The 13262-nt window shown below is 32.3% G+C and overlaps 1 long non-coding RNA gene and 1 pseudogene across 1 annotated transcript; one reads left to right on the top strand and one right to left on the bottom strand.

The window, feature by feature from the left end:
* Positions 1 to 3260: 3260 nt before the first annotated feature.
* LOC132188768 (uncharacterized) lies at positions 3261 to 4196 on the bottom strand. The gene is made up of 3 exons (XR_009440913.2): positions 3982 to 4196; positions 3725 to 3760; positions 3261 to 3538 (listed from the first exon to the last, which is right to left on the bottom strand). It is a non-coding gene; the product is annotated as an uncharacterized LOC132188768 (long non-coding RNA).
* Positions 4197 to 8045: 3849 nt separating this feature from the next.
* The window catches only part of LOC148585020 (glycerol kinase-like), a 31641-nt pseudogene continuing 26424 nt past the window's right edge, over positions 8046 to 13262 (top strand).

The following is a 13262-nucleotide window of genomic DNA, read 5'->3' as shown; positions in this document are numbered from 1 at the left end:
TTCCAACCGCAGGTCTTAAAATAAGAGTATTCACAATGAAAAAAATTATAACATTACAGAATCCTTCAATATATATATATATATATATATTAAATGGATTTTTGGTAGTTATGGTAAGAGTCATTATTAAATAGTTATCTACGTAAATCAAAATATTGCATCTTTCGTTCAGGTTCCGTTCATTTTTTTAATGGATATTCACGTCAATGTGCTTAAACATGATACTTGTACTAGATGAATTTTTATTATTTAAAAGAAAAACATTAAGACGTTTTTTCTTTTCCTTTCTTTGGCATTTTTTCCAATCGTTACTTTCTTTCTATGAACCATATAATTTTCCCTTAAATCTGACCAAATGGAGAGGATCATTTTTGTTTGTGAAAACGGATCCTCTTAATTTCAAATGAAATGGAGAGTGTTTATTTAATGCATTTGAGAGGGTAATATTGTTCTTAATCTTTTAGGAGTAAATTTTTTGAACAAATTTATCCTCCTAACACTACAAAAAATTAAATTTTTTCTGACGGACGTTTTCTGACGTGTCAGGTAGTCTGACACGTCAGAAAACATTCCTAACGGGGCCTTTCTGACGTGTTATAATTAACACGTCAGAAATTATTTTCTAATGTTTTAAATTTGACACGTCATAAAAGTTTCTGACGTGTCAATTTGTGACCCGACAGAAATTTCCTGATGTGTCAAAATTGACACATCAGGAAATTTAAAAAATTAATTAAAAAAAAATATATTTTTTTTAAATTTTTTCTAGATTTTTTTTTTTCAATTAAAAAATTTATTATTTTATTTGAAATCTCTGCACGGCTGAGGGAGCTGCGCCAATTTCTCTTTTCTTTTCTCTGCAGAGAAAAGAAAAGATCATTTTCTCCTTTTTCTTTTTTTTTTCTTTTCAATTTGTTTCTACAGATTTGCTAATTGGATCATGTCTCCATGCTTTCCATTTTCTCAGTACTGTCTCTTCTTTTCTTTATTTACAAAAACTCAAACCGAAAAAGTCTTTAAAAAATCAAAAATCCAAATCAAAAAATTAAAAACCCAAACCTCAAAACCCAACAAATTTTCAAAAACCCAAAAAATCTTCTTATCTTCTCCTCTTCTTCTTCTTCTTCTTCTTCTCTTCTCCTTTTATTTTTTTTTCTTCTGCTTCTGTTCTTCTTTCCTTTTTCTTCTTCTTCTTTTGCTTTTCTTCAATCTGCTGCTTCTCTTCTTTTTATCTTCACTTTTCTTTTTCTTCTTCCTCTAGAGAGGAGCTTCGTACCAGATCGATCAGGGAGATTGAGAGAGGAGAGAGAGAGTGTGGAGAATTTCAAAATAAGAAGAGGGAAGAATAAAAAGAAGAAAAAAGTTGGGGAAATAAGAAGGGCCAGGCGGGAGAGAAAAAAAAAAAAAAAAAAGGAAGAAAACCAAAAGAAAAGTAATGGAGGCGTGGGCGATGCCTGCTGGCCTTCTCAAGGCCACGCCTGACGTGCCAGCTTGGCACGTCAGTAATTCCTGACATGCCAAGCTTGGCACGTCAGGATTTATATATATATATTATAATATATAATATATTATAAGTTATACTTATATCCTATAAATATAATATCCTATATATATAATTTATAAGTTATACTTATAAATACTTATAGGATATAATATTCTAAGTATTTTTAAAAAATCAAAGAAGAAAAAAAAAAGGTTTGTAAATTAATATATAGTATTTACAAAAGATTTTGTGTTTTCATCCTTCAAGTTGCAATATCTCCAAATTAATTTAAAATGTCATTTTATACAAAAATAGTAAAACGACATGTTTATATATAAAATATGTTTTGGAATGATTGGTTTTGTAATTTAATCAAATGTATATATATATATATATATAGATATATATATATATATATATAATGACAGAATTTTTCTTCAAATTGGATTAAAGCAAATTTTCTAAATCAAAGTTATAAAAATGATATGTGTACGTCAAACTTAAATTAAGAGTATATAACATTATCTTCGTTCATTTGGAAACTAAATCAGAAAACTTGATCAATGGAAACTAAGCACAACCTTCCAAATTCCAACCTTTGTTGCAAATTCCAATAAAACCCACGAAGCAAAACTCAAATCATACATCTGATTCCCAACCACCAATCAACTGCCAAATGCAATGTAAAGCCACAACCCAAAACGCTCAACACCTCCCAAAGAAACCCAAGAATCCCAGAAATAAAAATTTCACGATGTCTACAAGAGAAACCCAACAAATCCCAGAAAACAAATGGCTCCTAATACAGGAAAACAAAGGAAAATAAAACTGCTGACGTGTCAAACCGACACGTCAAAAAATTCTGACGTGTCAGTCAGACACGTCAGAAACTTTTGACGTGTCAGTCAGACACGTCAGAAACTTTTGACGTGTCGAACGTTGACACGTCAGAAATTTTTAAATTTTAATTTTATTTAAATAAATTGTTTAAAAATTAAATTTAATTAAATTTTACTGACATGTCAAAAATTGACACGTCAATAAATCCTGACGTGTTACTTTTGACATGTCAGTAAAATATTTGTTAACGTGCCAGTTTTAGCATGTCAGCATTTACTGACGTGGCAAAAAACAAACGCTGTTTGCCACGTCAGAAAATGACCTGTTTTTTGTAGTGTAAATATACTACACTTGTGCATTTAATGCCTACCTGTCAACACACATTTTCCAACTGAACCCTTTTAATCTCAACCTTCCAATCGCTCCAAATTTAATCCAAGCTGCCCATAACTATTACAACTCAATAGGCCTGTAAATGAGCCGAGCCGAATATTAGCAAACTCGGCTTGGCTCATTTAGGAAGACAAATAAACGAGCCGATCTCGAGCTCGAGCCGAGCTTGAAACCCATGGCTCAAGATCGGCTCATTAAGGAATTTGACACACTCGGGATCGAGTTCGGGACCGTGAAAGGGCACTATCGAGCCGAGTCGAGCCCTCGATTGGCTCGACTCGGCTCGAGCTCGGGTTGGATAAAAAAATTAAAACCTTGTGATACCGAGCCCGAGCTCGGTTAAAAGCTCGTTTGAGCCTTAAACGAGCAGCTCGGCTCGTTAAGATTAATATTCACTAAAACAATTAAAATTCAACACTTAATCTTATAAGATATTAAGATTCCAAAAGTCAATTATAAATCATCTAAGATTCACTAAATCAGGTCAAATTCAGGATAATTATATTTATAAGTTATAACAGAGCCATGATTCATGGGAAAACCTAAAAATAAGAACTTGCTTATTGCAGAAATTATAAAAACATGAAATTAGGCCTTCCAAATTACAATCAACTTCAAATGGAAGAAAACAAATTAAATGACAAACAAAATTACAAATCAAATTGAAGAATTAAATTACAAACAAAATTACAACTAGAATTACAAATGAAATTGAAGAATTTACAAATGACTTAAATGCGTGAAATGATCAAAAGGCAAAATTCATCTAAAGAGACTACAAACTACAACCTAGCCACCAGCTGCCAGCCTGCCAACACCACACTGCATTCAATGAAAAAATAGATCAATAGCATAAAGATATAAACATGATATTTATAAGCACAATTTTATGAGATTTTCAGACAATATAAAATACAGAAACTTAAAATTACCAATTTTATGAGATTTTCTATGTCATTATGTCATTCTATACTGTTATGCAAATAACTTAGAAGATTGAAACCTAACCTTTGTCATTTAGCACATATTGTCGTGGTTTCGATACTGTTTTGACAAAGAAAAAAAATAGTATCAGTGTTTGAAAACATATATAGAATTAAAACTTAGCATTTCTTTTACAGTTTGAGATCCCGAGTAGACTATCACAGAGCACCCCAAAGAACACCCGAACACATAATCAAAATCAAAGTAATATGGTCTTATTTTGATTTGAAATCGTCAAGAATAAATAAAAAGAAGCAACCAGATTATGCATTGGAACGTACCTTTGGGCGATCGGCTTTCACGAAGATGGAAAACCCTCAAACTTAGAATCCCAGAGGAAGACCTTCAAACTCATACCCAATGTACAAACAATCAAGCCAAAATCTATCACAGTCAAACAAAAATCAATGAAAGAGAAAGAGATAGAGAGTGTTTTGATCTAGGATTTCATCTGAAAATTGAAGCGGCTGCTGAGAGAGCGAGAGATAGAGAGAGGGTTTTGAACTTTTGTTTTGGGGTTAGGGCTGCTGGAAGCTTGAAAGAGATGAATCAACGGCTTGGATTAAATCAAGTTACATCCGACGGCTATAATTATAAGATGAAAAGTTTCAAATTTCAAATAATCATAATAATATAGTATGGGTAATTTCATATGAGCTCGCTTATTAGCTATCTAATAAATGATCTTGACCATTTATTTTGATCCTTATCTTCTCATTCAATAAAGGACGTTGGATTAACTCAATCAGGGGAAGCTTACAACGATTCGAATGCACCATATAACTCCTACGCAATTAAATGGTTTACAGCTGTCGTCCATTGAATGCATCCAACGGCTTAGATTTCATCACAAAATGTTGGACGGCTGAGACAGCCTGCGTGCAAAACGAGATTGCTGCAGTCTCGACCGTGCATGTGTGGGGGAGTACGAGAGTGAATTTATCCTCCGCGTGCGTGAGTTGGTGAATCTGGTTCCATGCGTTATCCAATAAATGATCTTGACCGTTTATTTTGATCTTTATTTTCAAATTAAATTCAGAACGACGGATTTGTGAGCTCAAGGTGTTATGTGGAACATCATATAACTCTCACATTAGGAATGGATTACAGCTGTATTCCATTTATCAAATCCAACGGTTTTTATTAAATCAATTAAAATCGGACGGCTAGGATTCTAAGATGAAATATTTCAAATTTCAAATAATCAGAATAATCTAGTATGGGTGATTTTAGATGAGCTCGCCTCTTAATTATCCAATAAATGATCAAAACCGTTACAATTAAATACAAATTTGTATCAATTAAATCACAGCCGTTTAATTGATTAAAGTACGCAGCAAACTGTGCTTGCAATAGTACCCCATAAAAACTCTAAAACAAAATTTTAATTAAATACTAAATAGGTTTAAAAATGGTTGTATTATTTATCATTATTTAGTAGTGTATAATGTCTAATTGTTTTAGTGTTTTAAGTCTCATAATCCTAATTAATATGTCATTAAGACAAAAACAAGTAACATATATAGACTATGGTTCATAAACATAGCTACTTTACATATTAAATTTGAAATTTGTAATTAATATATCATACACTAATACATTAAACCTATTATTAATAACATAGTCTCATATAAATATAATGCTAGTTATACCCTTAATTAATTAATTGTATACATATTAAATCTATGATTATTATTGATTAATAATATAGTCTATAAACATAACTACATTCACGACTCACATTTTCACATACTATTAGTATTATCAAATAATGTCATTATGTCACACACACTAATCACTATTATCATATTATATGTAGTATTATTTACTCTTTCAAAAAAAAAAAGAAAGTATTATTTACAATTTTAATTAATATGTTAACTTGTTATACTTAACACTATTAATATATAACATACTAACTTACTAAATACTAAGTGACTAACTATACCAAGTGACTAACTAGTAGTGTAATAGTAGTAATTAATAGTTAATATTAATAACTTATCATGTTAAATTATTTAGTTATCAACTTATCCCTAGGTTACTAACTAAGTAACTAGACTAACTAGTAATCTATAATGTCTAGTTGTTTTAGTGTTTTGAGTCTCCTAATCCTAATTAATATATCTCTAAGACAAAAACAAGTAAGTAACATATATAGACTATAGTTCATAAACATAGTTGTCATTAATTACATATTAAATTTGAAATTTGTAATTAATATATCATACATCAATACATCATATATGTAATAATTTATAATCAACTTTGTATATTGTGTTACATGTTAGTAACTTTGTAATAATTTCAAATCATATTGATTCATATATGATATATTATATGATTCATATATCATAAATGTAATAATTAATATGTTAAATTGTTACAATTAAATTATAATAATGTCACACACTATTAACTAGCAACAAGTAACATAATTAGTATATAACTAGTTGCTCGGGAAAAAAAAAAAAGTATATAACTAGTTAGTAGTTACATATTAACTACCTTTGTAATCACTTATAAGTTTTAACTTATAAGTTATATCATACATTCTCATTCTTATGTTTTGTAATTTAGTATATATTAAGTATTAAGTATTAACTAAGTTATTAAATTATAAAATTATAACTATGATTAATAACATATTCCATATAATGTTAGTTATACCCTTAATTAGTTAATTGTGTACACATTAAATCTATAATTAATAACATAGTCCATATAATGCTAGTTATACCCTTAATTAGTTAATTGTAGACATTAAACCTATAATTAATAACGTAGTCCATATAAATATAATGGTAGTTATACCCTTAATTAATTAATTGTAGACATCAAACATTTTTTATTTTTTGAATTGGACATTAAACCTATAATTAATAACATAGTCCATATAAATATAATGGTAGTTATACCCTTAATTAGTTAATTGTAGACATCAAACCTTTTTTATTTTTATTTTTTTGAATTGGACATTAAACCAATAATTAATAACATAGTCCATATAAAAATAATGGTAGTTATACTCTTAATTAGTTAATTGTAGACATTAAACCTTTTTTTTTTTTTGAATTGGACATTAAACCTATAATTAATAAAATAGTCCATATAAATATAATGGTAGTTATACCCTTAATTAGTTTTTTTTTTTTTTTTTCATGTTTTTGAATAATAAGAATCGTATGCTTTTATTGATTCTCAAAAAAGCAAAATCAAAGAGAGGGAATTGGTTCCTCTCACCTTACAATACCACAAATACATGGTGGGATGGATGTCCACCTGACTGTATCTATGACATGGGTCCTAACTCTTATAGCTAGTTCGTGGGCAGCCGTATTCGCCTCTCTCCGGGTGTGGGTGAAAATCGCCTGGTCCAAACTTTGGAGACGTTCCTTTATGGCTTCGGTTAAATGCCCATGCATAATTTCACAGGGTGTCTCTGATCTTACTTCTTTAAAAATAATGGTAGTTATACCCTTAATTAGTTAATTGTACACATCAAACCTTTTTTTTTTTTTTTTGAATTGGACATTAAACCTATAATTAATAACATAGTCCATATAAATATAATGCTAGTTATACCCTTAATTAGTTAATTGTTTACACATTAAATATATGATTATTATTAATTTATAACATAGTTACATTCTCGTGAGGTCGGGTCGGGTCAAGCGATAATCGGGTCGAGCTCGCGAGCCCTAAACGAGTCGGGCGAGCTTTAAACGATCTCGACTTAAACGAGTCAAACTCACGAGCCCCCGTCGAGTTTAATCGAGCGAGCCGAGTATGTGTCACTAGCTAATCGAGCGAGTTTCAATAGTAACGAGCGAGCTTGTACAGTATCGAGCTCGAGCTCGAGTCAAGCTTAGCCGAGCGGGTATCGAGCGAACTGTCGAGTGTGTCGGCTCATTTACAGGCCTACAACTCAAGACTTTCAAAGTCATTGAAAAATATGTAATGCATTAAAGCATCGGATTCGGCTTCTATGCGGTAGTGCAAACTACCATATAGCTACTATAGTTCAAAACTGCACTATTCTGGGGCAGTTTAGAACTGGAAATAATTGTGGGCCCCACCCACTTAATTGGATTTTTTTAAAAATAGAATAAACAAATTATTAAGAATTAAATATTATAAAACAATTAATAATTATAAAACAAAAACTATTAAACAATTAAAACAAAAAAATAAAGCAAATAAAAAAACTAAAGGGGTGGCTCCAACCATTTCTTGGCAAAAATGGGGTGGTCGGCCACCCCATTTTGCCACAGGTGGTGGCCGGCCACCCTTGTTGAGAGCCTAGGGGTGGTTCGGCCACCCCAATGGCCACTTTGAGAAGAAAATGCCTACTCAACACCCACTTTTAAGGAAATTCACCCTTCCCTTTCCTTCAGACGTGTTGCTGCTTCCAGTAGATCCACTTGTTCTCATTTCCAGGTAAAACAATTCACATCTTCTTTTACTTGCAATTAAGAATTGAAACTAAATAGAGGATTTGAAGGCTGGATTTTGAATGAATACCAGCTGTTTGTATTTAGTCCTCCTATATATAAACAATTACAAAGTGTTGAATAGTGAACGTATGGGAGTGGCCGAGCCTGAAAACCTGTTGGCTGTTGCTGTTTAGGTGAAACAGAGACATATCGGTGAGGAAAGAGAGCTCCTTGCCGAGAGTGCCTTGAAGATTTGCATGGTTGAGATCTATGCCGGCAACAACAAGGCCAGGCGAAGCATCCATCTCATCTTGAGAATCTGCACAGAAGACTCCTTTGTAAGAACAAATATCGGAGCCGACCCAAGTGTCTAAAATCCCCAATGGGTCTTCTTTGATTGCATATTTCCATGCTTGTAGAGCAGTGTAAGCTCTCTTGAGCTTTGAAACCAGAGACCTAGAAGCAACCGGCCCTTTGGGTGGTCCGGCCAGCCCAAAAATCAAACCAAAAATTTTTTTTTATTTTATTTTACCCTATTGGGGATAGTCGAACCACCCCAATGACCATGGTTTGATTTTTTCATCTCCAAATCGGCCATGCAAGATCGTCACCCCTCGGCCAAAATAGGGTGGCCGGCCACCCCATTTTCACTAGGCTTCGTTTGGCAACAGCCTTGTCCTAGATACTGTTTACTATTTGACCAGTTGACCATAAACTTTGAACTTTCAACCTCAAAATTTCACACACTTTTGACCATATTGCCCCCCTGCTCTATCCTTCACTTCTTGAATTTTTTTTCCTTGAAAATCTCCAAAGCACACAACCAGGTGTCCCCCCTGCGCTCCATCCTTCAATTCTTGATTTTTTTTTCCTTGAAAATCCCCAGAGCAGTGAAAGCACAGAACTAGGCGTCCTCCCCCCGCTCCATCCTTCACTTTTTGATTTTTTTCCCTCGAAAATCCCCATAGCACCGAACAGGCATCCTCCCCCCCCCCAACCCCCTACGCTCCATCCTTCAACGTCCCCCACGGACAAGATCACGATCGAAGATACTGCATATAGATTTTTGGCTTGTGTACTGCATATAGATTTTGCCTTGTTTGGTTAGATAGAAAAAATGAAAGAAAATTAGAGAAAGAAATGAATTGAACAGTCTCTACAAGAGACCGGCCACCATTTTCCCATTTTCCCTTTGTGGCCTTCATCAAATTTTACTTCTCGTGCAAGTGAAATTATAAGGAAAATTTGGCTTTCTGGGATGGATTTTTCATGAAAGGGTAAACATTTGGGGTTATTGTTTGAGTCTGGTGGTGTCAGTGGTAGTGGAGCTGGGGGATGTTTTTATGGGCTACAATTGTAGAGAACACCCCCCTCCCAAAAAAAAAAAAAACTAAAGAGGCGGAGTGTGAATTAATAATTGATTGTTGGATGATTTGGGGGTGAAAGTGTGATGGGCTCGCAGGGGAGATTGTGTGAGGGAGAAGAGTTCGTGCGCTGGAAAAAAGGGAAAGAAAACGAAGGCTGGGGGCAGAGTTCTTGCCCGGGAAAAAAAGGAAAGAAAACAGAGGTTGGGCAACCTTCGTGCGTTGGAAAAAAAAAAGGGGAATAAAATGAAGGCCAAGAGTGTAATTTCATAAATGGGAGACTGATGAGTTGTATTGACAAAGCACTATTATCGAGAATGTACAGTGTTTAGGCTGACTCCAGCCTATTGCCAAACACCCCCTAGGGTGACTGAGCCCCTTTGGTTTTTTTATTTGCTTTGCTTTTTGTTTTAATTGTTTAATAGTTTTTGTTTTATAATTATTAATTGTTTTATAATATTGAATTCTTAATGATTTGTTTATTCTATTTTTTTTTTAAAAAAAAACCAATTAGGTGGGTGGAGCCCACAATTATTTCCAGTTCAAAACTTCACCAAAATGGTGCAGTTTTGAACTACAGCAGCTATGCAGTAGTGCAAACTACCGTATAGAAGCTGAATCCAAAGTTAAATAAACATATTAAGATTGCACCATTCCGAGTTAAAATATTGGAGCTCCATTTAATCAAAGAAGGATATTGAGAGAGTGATCAATCAGTATTTTATTCATAAATTTGAGTAAAAAAGGCCACATATTACAACTCTTATCTTAATAACTATAATAAACTTGCAAGTCATAACATCTATATGGACAAAATATCCCAGCGTAATTTGAGAAGGACGTTGTACATTAATATATATATAAGGATACTACTCTAGTCTAAAAGTCTAAGCTAATGAGCTTGAATTTACTTAAATATATTAACTACTATTTTTCTTTATATTTTATCAATATAAGAGTACATGTTCTTTTTCTGGATGAATTGGAGTACCTTATTTGGATTTTTGTGGTTTTAATTGTACAGAAAATTGGAGAAGGAATTACGAGGGGGAAAAACTCATTTTGTGTAGGTGTGTGGTCTGCCCATAAGCACCTATTTCAGTGCAGTGAATTAGCTGCTCTGGTTGAAGGAAAATGTGGATGCTGTTAAGGAGGCTGTGAAAGCAGGGGATGCTCTTTTCGATACAATAGACACTTGGTTAATCTGGAACTTAAGAGGTGGCATAAATGGAGGAATGCATGTGTTTCCAAGTCAAAGATGTGTTGGATTCAATGCAGAAAGATGCAGGGGAGGGAGTTGCTACTTTTAATAGTCTTTTGATGTAGATTCAGGTTTGGGCTTTCTTGTTTCTTTTGTCATATTTTTTTCCCTTTTAGCTTAATATTGTTTATGTTTGTTAAATTTATTAAGAAAATATCAGAATGTCTTAATGTTGGTCTATAATCTCCGTGTTTGTTATTGGCTGTGACACAGAAGGAGTTGATATAGTAGTTCCATTTTCACACTGAAAAGTTGTCCTCACAGATAAAAAGAAGACAACAGATTGGGAAGAATGGTTCACCATTCTTCTTTTTGGCCATTTTCCGGACTACTTCAGATTTACAAAAAGATCGGACGAAGATTTAGAAAGGAGAAATGCTAGAGGTCAATATTTTTTTTCATATTTAGTCAATCTCATCTTACAAATTAACTATTATATTTGTAGATTTACGTGAACTCCACATAAGTCAATAGTGGACTCTACAAACTTATCTCATGTTTCAGACATTATTTCTTTCGTACCAAGATGACACTACTGTTTTTTAAGCTAAAGTATAATTCAGAAAATTAATTGAAAGTCTTTTGATGAGGAATTGCATATTCCTATTCCTAGGTAATCAGTGTTTCCGCACACCGAACATAACCTAAATAATGAATTTTAACATTTGTTTAGCAGTCTCAGCTAAGATTTCTGCTTCTTCTTTTTACTTCTTGGGTAATTAATTCTTCACTGTGAATTTTAGTCACTCCATGGAAATGAGAAAACAAATTGTAAATAGGATAAAAATTAGATTATGGAAGGTGTATTATTTAGGGGATTTCGCTTTGGTGCAATTTTGATTTTAGCAAAGTTTTATATCTCTTATGTCTTATTATAGGATATATATATATATATATATATATATATATATATATATATATATATATATTAATTTAGATACTACAAATTTATTAATTTTACATTCCTATGCGTTTACTTTGACTATGCTAGAGAGAAGCGATTTCTTAGTTAGCTACCAATTAGCTAAATTTGGGCAATTGCCGGTAACCCTACTAAACTGCTCAAGACCATTTTTGGAGACATTACACTAACAAACACTAACAACAATATAGGTAGAAAAGCACTTGAAAACCCGAATTATCCATCCATTGTAGAAAGAAGTAATAGAGACTTAGCTCTATGTGCAATCCTTTGCTTAGCTTATGACACTAATGAACCTAAAATGTTTTGAAAGTCATAGCGGCCAAATGTCATCAATAGTTGATTCAAATAAAAATTAAAAAAAAGGGAGAAATTGTCTTATGGATTTTGTAAATGAGTAAATAATTCTCAAGCTCGTCATTTATTTCAACTTTCTTCTACCTATTGTGAACTAACATCCACCAAATAAAATGGTGAAATATTATACTGACGATAAATAATAATATATAATTAAATATGAGTTAAAAAAAATAAATTTTATTTTTACCTTTAAAAGTATAAGAGCTGTTGCATTTATGCCTAATAACCCTTCACCGTTGGGAGCTTTATTTATATATTTAAGGGGTCTGGCTCTCAAACATTTGGACTGCTTCAATTAGTTTTCTCACAAAGCCATTCCTCCTTAACTAATTTTGAATTTTTATTTTTATTTTTATTTTGTTGAAATTTAATGAAAATTTTTACGTGGGAGGACATAAAAATACTTTCTATTTAAGAAAATTCTAAGTTTTTGTAAATGAGTAAATAATTTAAAAGTGTTGCTTTGTACATGAGGGTGAGTGACATATAAATTTTTTTTATTTAAAATACATTAATGTTCAATTTGAAAAGATAAAGAATATCGTATTATTTTTGAACATTTCGAGTGGGGAAGAAATCTCTATAATATTTCCTAAAACCTTTGAGCAATAAAGAATCTGAAAAAGACAAAAAACCAAAAAAAAAAAAAAAAAAAAAAAAAACAGAGAGTTGAATGTGCATGGAGCAAATTGTGACGTGTGTCATTAACTGAAGAAGCAATTACATAGAAGTGTGAAAGATAGGTGAGAAAACTAAGTCATGAAGTTATTGGAAATTTCAAAGTTAAGTCTCTCTTTCTCTCTTAAGGAGCCATTGAGTGCGTTATAACTAAAATCCAACTCTTCCATGTCTCCACAAAACAACACAAAAATTTTCAAAAATAATTGAAACTACTTGCAGATTCTCTAAACTAATATTAAAGATCAACCTACTTTGGGCAGGAAAGGATCCTTCTATCTGATTCAAAGTAAGATCTAGAATTCATAAGAGATTTGACTGCACTCAAAGATTTTATGATGATTATGTTGAAATTGTTGACACTCAGATTTAAGGTCTCCAGATTCTTCAATCTTGGCAATCTTGACAAGCTTTTAAAACCTAAAGTAAATATATTAAAAAAAAAACAAAAACAAAGAAAGAAATAGTATTTCTAGACAACATCACTTCATAATCGCAAGTAATTTAAATTCAAAATATATCTTCGCCGGGTAAGAATTGC

The sequence above is a fragment of the Corylus avellana genome, chromosome 6 (genome assembly GCF_965113065.1).
Source record: "Corylus avellana chromosome 6, dhCorAvel1.hap1.2, whole genome shotgun sequence".
NCBI lineage: Eukaryota > Viridiplantae > Streptophyta > Magnoliopsida > Fagales > Betulaceae > Corylus > Corylus avellana.
Note: the sequence above shows the minus strand (reverse complement) of the source record. Positions and strands in the feature narration are given on the sequence as shown.